Source organism: Thermobia domestica, chromosome 7, assembly GCF_964235325.1.
Source record: "Thermobia domestica chromosome 7, izTheDome1.hap1.1, whole genome shotgun sequence".
NCBI classification, from domain to species: Eukaryota; Metazoa; Arthropoda; class Insecta; order Zygentoma; family Lepismatidae; genus Thermobia; species Thermobia domestica.
This window is the reverse complement of record NC_137460.1, coordinates 1,718,796-1,727,161: the sequence shown is the minus strand read 5'-3', so window position 1 is coordinate 1,727,161 and position 8,366 is coordinate 1,718,796. Positions and strand designations below refer to the sequence as shown.

Here is an 8,366-nt window from a genome sequence, read left to right as displayed (position 1 = left end):
CTGAACTGATCTCTGGCCGCAACACTTTTCTTGGGTAAAAAAAAAAGTCTACGAATAACAACTGGACAACGATTATTATAAGTAAAAACAATAATGAAAATAAATTTATCCTTGTGGCTGCTGCTTGATTTTTCACCATTGTGTTGTAATTTGCATAATAATTTACAAGCTCCTATACCAGATAAGTAAGACCACTGGGTTATAGTAATAAATAACAGATCAGGATAGACCCTAAGAACCCTAGATCTTGCCACAGCGAAATACATCACCACCCTCTCTCGGAAGCACACATTGGGGAACGTCAAAGTATTGTGGTCTATTTGATTGGTCTGTACCAAGAATTTGGAAATTTCGCTTCTCCGAATGTTCGTATTATCTATGGATTGGGGATTTCCATATCCAATTAACCACCTCTAGTGTTGTTGATTTATATTTTTTAGTATTTGGATACTAGCCTATTGAAGAGTATATATTCGCCTTAATGTGTGGTATATTTATCTACACATTAAGAAACGAATATACAATAGCTGTCGAGGAATAATTATATACCTAATGCAACAGGAAAGAAACGGCAGCGCTTGCTCCACGAAAGGATAAATTTAAAGCCATACATTAAAAAGAAAACCGAGACGCATTGAATCGACTTGAAAAACATAAAAAAAAGCCCTCGAATGTAAGACTCACCCTTGGCGGAAAAAAAAGCCCTACATAACTTTTAAGAATGAGAAAAGACGAATAAACATGGTAAAAACAAAGAATGAAATGAAAAAATAAAGGAACATTGTACTTACAGTCCTAAGAAAATGAAATGAAATGAAATCTTTGAGTTTTACGTCCCACGCTTATACCGGTTAGGCTAAAGGAGACGGTGATAATGAGAAATGAATGAAATGGTGGAATGAAGAAAGTGGGAGGAGACGGGAGAACCCCGAAAAAACCCACACACACGGTGTTTGTCCACTACGTGGACAAAGTTCACTTGGCGGGGGCTGGGATCGAACCCGGAACCCCAAGCACCAGAGGTGAACGCTCTACCACTGAGCCACCGCGGCCCTTAGTACTAAGAAGAATCCACTCACTTCGTCACTGGAATTTATTCATGTGTATTTACTAGTACCTTCTTCTTAATGAAATTACGGTACAACACGTGCTTCCATAAATTTTATAGCTATCCATTATTACGCTAGTATGCGCACACATACACACACAAACACAACCACCCACATCCAACACACACTCCAATACACAAGAACAATGGGTTTTATTGACAGTGCAAAATTTAGGACTAAACTTTTATAACTCCAATTTAAGACACCTTTATTTTGGAGGTGAAAAATCGAAAAAGAAAGTACATCTTAAAATTAATTAATCTCTGAGGGATGAAAGCGAAAACACATAACCATTAATTTGAATTCTACATTTATTAGTTATATGTACAATGTGCACGTCTTGTCGTATAAAATAATATTCATGCTATTTGTAATGCAACAAGAAACACTGATTGTCTTTATTATTTGTAATACAAACAAGAAATATGTAGACAATGCAAATTTGTTGGTTATAATCTAAAACTTACAGAGATCTTTTAATAATATAAAATAAAAAGAATAAAATTTTTCTATAAATTTCGTATGAAGGAAAACACATTTCATAGTTATTGAAAGTACAGAAATGCAGCATCATATCAAAAAAGCCTCACGTGCTTAAGTAGGTTAAAAATGGGGACTGCGGTAAGTATCCCACTTATTATACCATCTATTATACCAGTAGCAGTTTCTTCCATCTTTTAGTTTTCGAAAGAGATGCCTTTACATTGATTTCCAACAAAGCGTGGAGGAACAGGTCAACATGTTTCAAGCATGCCGAATCCTTTTCATCCTCAAACAACAAGGCAGATGGAAGTGAATATCTTTCTACTAACATTTTGAAGATTTGTTGCATTTGTTCATTTGAAGATCTTTATTTTTACTCACGAATGATAAGTGTCTTTAAGGCTAGTTTGCACAACGTGAACTTTGCTCTTTTTTCCGCGGGAGTTAAATTCCATCGCCAGCTCTTTGGAAACCAAGCATCAGAGAAAGGTCCCTTTTCCTCCCAACGATGACAGATAGGAACACTGAAACAGAAAAAAAAATCATGAACAATCATAGTGTAATTTTTCAGGTGGGGAGAAAATTTTAAAAAATAATTACAATACGTCATGTGTAACTACAATCAATACGCAATAAAACGATTAGTTACTGCACTCGCTTGCATGAAGTCCCACTTTTAACGGCCTTCCAAACAGCGAAATTAAACTACCATTAATTTTAGTTATTCTGTAATAGCTTAACTTTTGATTTTATTGCAGCTGTTAACTCTGATTGTTCAGGAGGATCAAACAAGTTGGGGGATATAAGACTTTGTATATACAGATACATGACAAATAATTCTGAAACACTCATAGAAGGCTACATTACGTATGTGCTCACAATATAAAATGCCACTCCAAGACCTACTTTAGGATGTGAGCTAAAAGTGACGATCAAGTATATTGATACGATATTGATACAAACAAAATGGTGTATAACTTATGTATTCCGAAAAGTAAAAAAATTGTGAGCAAACGCCCCCTCACTTGTTACTGGAGTATTTTTAAAAAATAAGACTTCTAGAACCAGAATTCTGTCACAAGCAGTAGGGTGAAAATCGTCACATTATTTGTTCTGAGCAGGGTTAGAAGTTGCGGCAGTTATTATTATTATTATTATTATTATTATTATTATTATTATTATTATTATTATTATTATTAGTATTAGTATTATTATTATTAATAATAATAATAATAATAATAAAACTTCTCTTTGGTGAAAATTATATTTTACCCCTCTGTTGAGAAAAATATTTTCGGGAGGAGTACTTTTATTCATTCAAAAAAAAAAAAAAAAAGCGCGAACACTATAACATGTGATACATTCCATATTAAAGCTTTGCTTATATATAAATACTCAAGTCAAATAAAATAATTGCTGAAGGAATAAAAATTAATAAACAAGGAAACCTTTAAAAATCTAAAATAATAAATAAATAAATAAATAAATAAATAGAGTGTATCTGAAGAAGACAAGGGTAGTTGCTGAAACAGTTACATTTAAATAAAATTGGCGCAGCTGTGGCTCGGTGATAGAGCGTTCACCTCTGGTGCTTGGGGCCAATGATTCGATCCCAGCTCACTTCAAGCGGCTTTTCTTGGAGTTCTCCAATTTTTTCCCACATTCTTCATTCCACCATTTAATTCACTTCTCATCATCACCGACTCCCTTACCCTCAGTGCCTGATCGTGGAACGTTAAATTGAATATTTCATTTATATAAAAGTATTGCCTTGTTCAACAATTATTTTATTTTAGTTAAGTACTAATAAAATATTACTACTTTCTTTCTTTTCTTCTTACTCGGCATTTTCTTACATGGGTATTATAAAATAACATGTCAAAAACTCACCTGTCGCAACTTTGGTATGTATGTCATCCTCCACAGTTATATTTCTAGAGCAGCTCGACGAGCAGAAAGGGGTCAGGTGGTCTGCTGTTGATCAATTCATCATTTGCAGGAGCATTGGCCACACGCTCTGGAAAGTGGGAGTACATACAAGGCTTATTTTGGCAAATAACATGTATTTACAATTAGGCTTATTACAACGACTAAATACATTTAACATGAAATGAAGCAGTTTAATTTTATGTAAACAGTAAAGTGGGTTTTTACTACATTTTGTATGAAAAAAAAAGAGCTTATAGAAAAAAAAATAAGTTGGCAGGGAAATATCAGCCATAAATTTCACATGCTTTCTGTTCTGGATATTTTCAGCGTAAAGGAAGGTGTGAAGAAGAGTCCGAAATCGTCCCAACCTCGATGCAGGAATGGCCACTTCTTAAATGGAAAGATACGCAAAATAAATATTGACAAACTTGTGGACAGATAGATTTTATGGATTATTGTCTGCCCGTTGTTAACAAGAAGCAGGGATCGGAAAATCTTTGAGTTTTACGTCCCACGATTATGCTGATTAGGCTAAAGGAGACGGTGATGATGAGTAATGGATGAAATGGTGGAATGAAGAAAGTGGGAGGGAACGGGAGAACCCCGAGAAAACCCACGCACACGGTGTTTGTCCACCACAAAGTTCACTTGGCGGGGGCTGGGATCGAACCCGGGACCCCAAGCACCAGAGGTGAACGCTCTACTACTGAGCCACCGCGGCCCCATAAGAAGCAGGGATCGGTTTTGAGAACGGAGTGAGAGCGTAAAATATCGCATCTTGAACACAAAGAACACAAATGACTACCTGCGTTTTCGAACGCGGACATTTTCTGACCAAAAACACCAAGGCAAGTAATTTCTTGCTATGTATTGCTTCATTTAAATTCTGCAACGTGAAAAAAAAAAGTTTTTATCTTACATTTATAATACAAGCTTGAAAAAATCAAGAGCTCCAATTCTGGGGTAGGTTTTATTTTTTTAAAAAAAAATAAAAAATATCCTACTCTGGGAGGGGCAGTCGTCACCTCTGGATCCGCCCCTGTTGTGTACACACCTTCCTTTTGGTGGCAGCAGATATGTAAGCCCCGAAGCAATGAGGTATGTTTTTTTTTTTTTTTTACTGATGGGGCTGCAGTGCCTCAGTGGTAGAGCGTTCACTTCTAGTGCGTGGGGTCCCTGGTTTGATCCCAGCTCGTGCCAAGTGGGCTTTGTGGTGGACAAACACCATGTGCCTGAGTTTTCTTGACACTCTCCCGTTTCCGCCCACTTTCTTCATACCACCATTTTTCACATTTCATTATCACCATCTTCCTTAGGCTCGGTGCCTTTCCTGGGGCGTGAAACTAAATATTTAATTTCATTTCTTTTTAATGATGAGGAATTGGTGTTCCACCTGAAAGCAGGTTTTTGACCCAAAGAGACTTCCGTTGTTAATGTGCGCATAAACATTAGGAGGATATTCCCTATATCAAGAGCTCTCTTAAACATATCTGACTGGAACCAGCACCAGCCCCGAACCACGGTCCCTTAATAAGACATTTGGTTTCCTTTGAACCGTTTCACGATTAGCAGTGGAAATCATAATAATATAGTCATGTAGAGGATACTTAATTGAGCTGGAATATATTTTTTTGAACTTCAGTGGCAACATTGATAAGTATCCATCATCACATGCTGGCACTGGAGTAAGTACTGTAATCTAAAATGCGAGGGAGCTGTCTACTCAATTAATGAACAAAATATTCGAACAGTCAAAAACCCGTTACATTATTATGATTTCCACACCACATTCTGTAGCACAGTTACGGTAGCCAAGTGTCTTGTGAGGGTGTGTAGGTGCAGCAGGGCGATGGTTGCAGTTTGAGAGTGCTCTGAACTCAAGGTGACCAGACGTCCCGTTTTGGCCGGGACAGTCCCTTATTTTCAACCGTTGTCCCGTTTCTTTCAGATTCTCAAACGGGACGCCTAAATGTCCCGTTTTTTAAGCAAACATGACCCAGGTGTCCCGTAATTATTATTCAAAATATAAATAGCCAATGCTAATTCTACACTCTTCCGTACCAACACTTACTGGGAAGGTTCACCCGTGCCTAGAACTTCTGAATATTCAAATGAGAATTGAGTGTTCTGTGGTTCAAGTGGAAATTGAGTGGGAATTCTGAGTGTTGAAGTAGTTAAAAGTATTGTTGGGTAATACTTAAGTTAGAAACGCTGTGTTATCATTCTTACTTTGTATTTTGTAAATTGAAAACACTGCTGAGTCCCAAAATGCAATGTGGAAGTCACCCCACCCCCCGCGACGATTCGTATGCGTCCCGTTTCTGAAAGTAAAACTTCTGGTCACCTTGTCTCAACTGGGGTAATATCCTCCCACTGATTATGCACATATACAATGGGGGCACTACTTTAGCAAACGGGTCTACCAAATATTCATCTATTTTGTGGATTTTTTCACTAGATTTAAGACAGTAGTGCTACAAAAGGTTAAACAAAACATAACTGAGTGAGCGAAGGGGTTAGAACTTCCATAGGGCTCGTTCTTTCTAACTTTGAAGTCATACACGATTGGCATTGCAACAATTGCCGAGGGTCATTTCCCAAAGAGGTTCACTCGAGCAGTCGGTTCTACCTAACAGAAAATTCATAGGTAACATACGATGTAAAACATTTTTGTGAAGGAATAAAAGTGTGAATGTCAGTAATTAATATCAGTACACAGCAAATTGAAATGAATTTTGGGCATTATTCGAGCAGACGGTTCTACCAAATTTTGACATATTTCTTACAGTTTCATATCAGGTTAGAACAACGCATTTCTTTTAGCAGAGCATGAACTAAATCAGAAGCTCCATTAGTGCTTGCAGATTGACTTCAGGCCTCAGTACAAATACAGCGTGGACGTAAAGCGTAACAATTTCAGTGAATAAAACACGAACCAATTTATTTCAGCTCCCCACTAAAAAGCAGGGGTAGGAGCACAGCAACAGGGTCCGAACGGCAGCGACGGGATGCGTCCGTAGGGAGCAGGCGCGTCAGCGACGGGGAATATACGTCTAAACGAGAATAGTGGAAGACCACACTTACATATGCAATACTTTCACTGATCACTTAAAATTCATTTCAATATGCTGTACACTGACAGTAATTACTTATATTCACACTCTCATTCCTTCACGAAAAATGTTTCTTATAATATTTTACCTATAAATTTTATATTTGGTAGAACCGTCTGCTCGAGTGAAGCCGCATTTTGAGTGATAGTGAAATCATTGTAAGCGTAAGTGTGCTTTTCCATTATCCTTCTTTACGCACATAGTCCCCGTCGCTGACGTGCCTGTTCCCTACGAACGCACCCCCTCGTTGCCGCTCGGGCCCTCTTGCTGTGCTCCTGCACTGATTCCAATAGAATGCATTTGTGCTTTTTAGTGGGCACCTAGCAAAAGTTATTTCGTGTTTTATGCACTGTACTTAATATGCTACGCGTCGGGAAGGTTCTAGAACACAAGTCCCCCCCCATATAGGTTAACAGCTAGATTGGTTCTTTTCTGTACCAAAGTTTAACATTTAATTCACATAGTATTGTTGAGCGAGCGTCAGCGAGTGAAGGCGGGTTAGAGCTCCGCACGGCACGTTGTTTTCTGTCTTTGTTACAATTAAGTGGGAAGGGGTACCTGTGTTCTAGAACCTTGCCCCATGCGTCTACTCTATATTTACACTAACCCCCGTGAAGTCAATCTGCAAGTAGTGATGGAGCTCCTCATTTAGTGCATATTCTGCTATAGGAAATACAATGCTCTAACCTAACCTGAAAATGTAAGAAATGTATTAAAATTTAGTAGAACCGTCTGTTCCAGTAATGCCTCCAAAAGCATACACTTACTGTCATCTCGTTGTTTGCTTGTATTTATCAGTCTTTCGCCTTGGCAAATAGTACCACAATGCGTGCAGCTTTTATTATACGGATTCATAGTATAAGTAGTAGTAGTAGGAACGGGTTAGAAGCCCCGCGGAGGTTGGTTGGTCCTGTTCTCGACATGAAATAGGCAAATTAAAGACTTGTCCAATTTTTTTTCGTATATTTTACAATCTACGGATCTGTATAATAAAACTGCACCACAGATGGACATACTTTTCCATGCATACTCACTCCCATATACGGTTTATTGAGAATAAAAACACATACATTATCATTTTACTACCTTCACTATTAACATTTTATATAGTATTCTACCTAAAATATTTAATTTGATACAGGCGTCTGCATATGTTAACCTAATGTAGGTATCCTCGTTCTTTCTACGGTATTTTAATACACTGTAATAAGAAACCGTAGAATACTCAATCTGCTGAATTTTACACAGAATGCACCTAGATAGGAATAGGATAGGAATTATACTTACTTGTCTTAAAGCTGACCTTTATCACAGGTGACTTCAACAAAACACATTATTTATATTCACAAACAATACCATCAAAACACGATTCCGCAAATGGCTCACGATTCCCAGCATGCACTGCTCAAACTGCAGTTACAGTACGGGGAACGTCCGCGCTTTTTAGCACCTAAAAAAGACGTCTATTTTTGGTGATGTCCGACACGTGATTCTTTGTACTATTCTGGCACGTGATAAACACGTACAATTTAGGTCATGTTTGACACGTCATTATTGTTACCATTTTGGTACGTGATAAAGACGTTCCAAATTTTCAAAAGACGTCATTTTGAATTCGAACCCCAAAAAAAGACGTGTTTATGACGTGACTGTGCTACTTGGGCAGTAAGATCTCCAAGTACTTTCTCCATAGCCCTCGATAAAATATTGCTTCCCGTCTTTATACCAACGG

The 8,366-nt window shown here is 37.7% G+C and overlaps 1 long non-coding RNA gene across 1 annotated transcript; it reads right to left on the bottom strand.

The window, feature by feature from the left end:
* Positions 1–1,685: 1,685 nt before the first annotated feature.
* Positions 1,686–8,125, bottom strand: LOC145688821 (uncharacterized). The gene is made up of 3 exons (XR_014131993.1): positions 7,922–8,125; positions 3,483–3,609; positions 1,686–2,116 (listed from the first exon to the last, which is right to left on the bottom strand). It is a non-coding gene; the product is annotated as an uncharacterized LOC145688821 (long non-coding RNA).
* Positions 8,126–8,366: the final 241 nt, after the last annotated feature.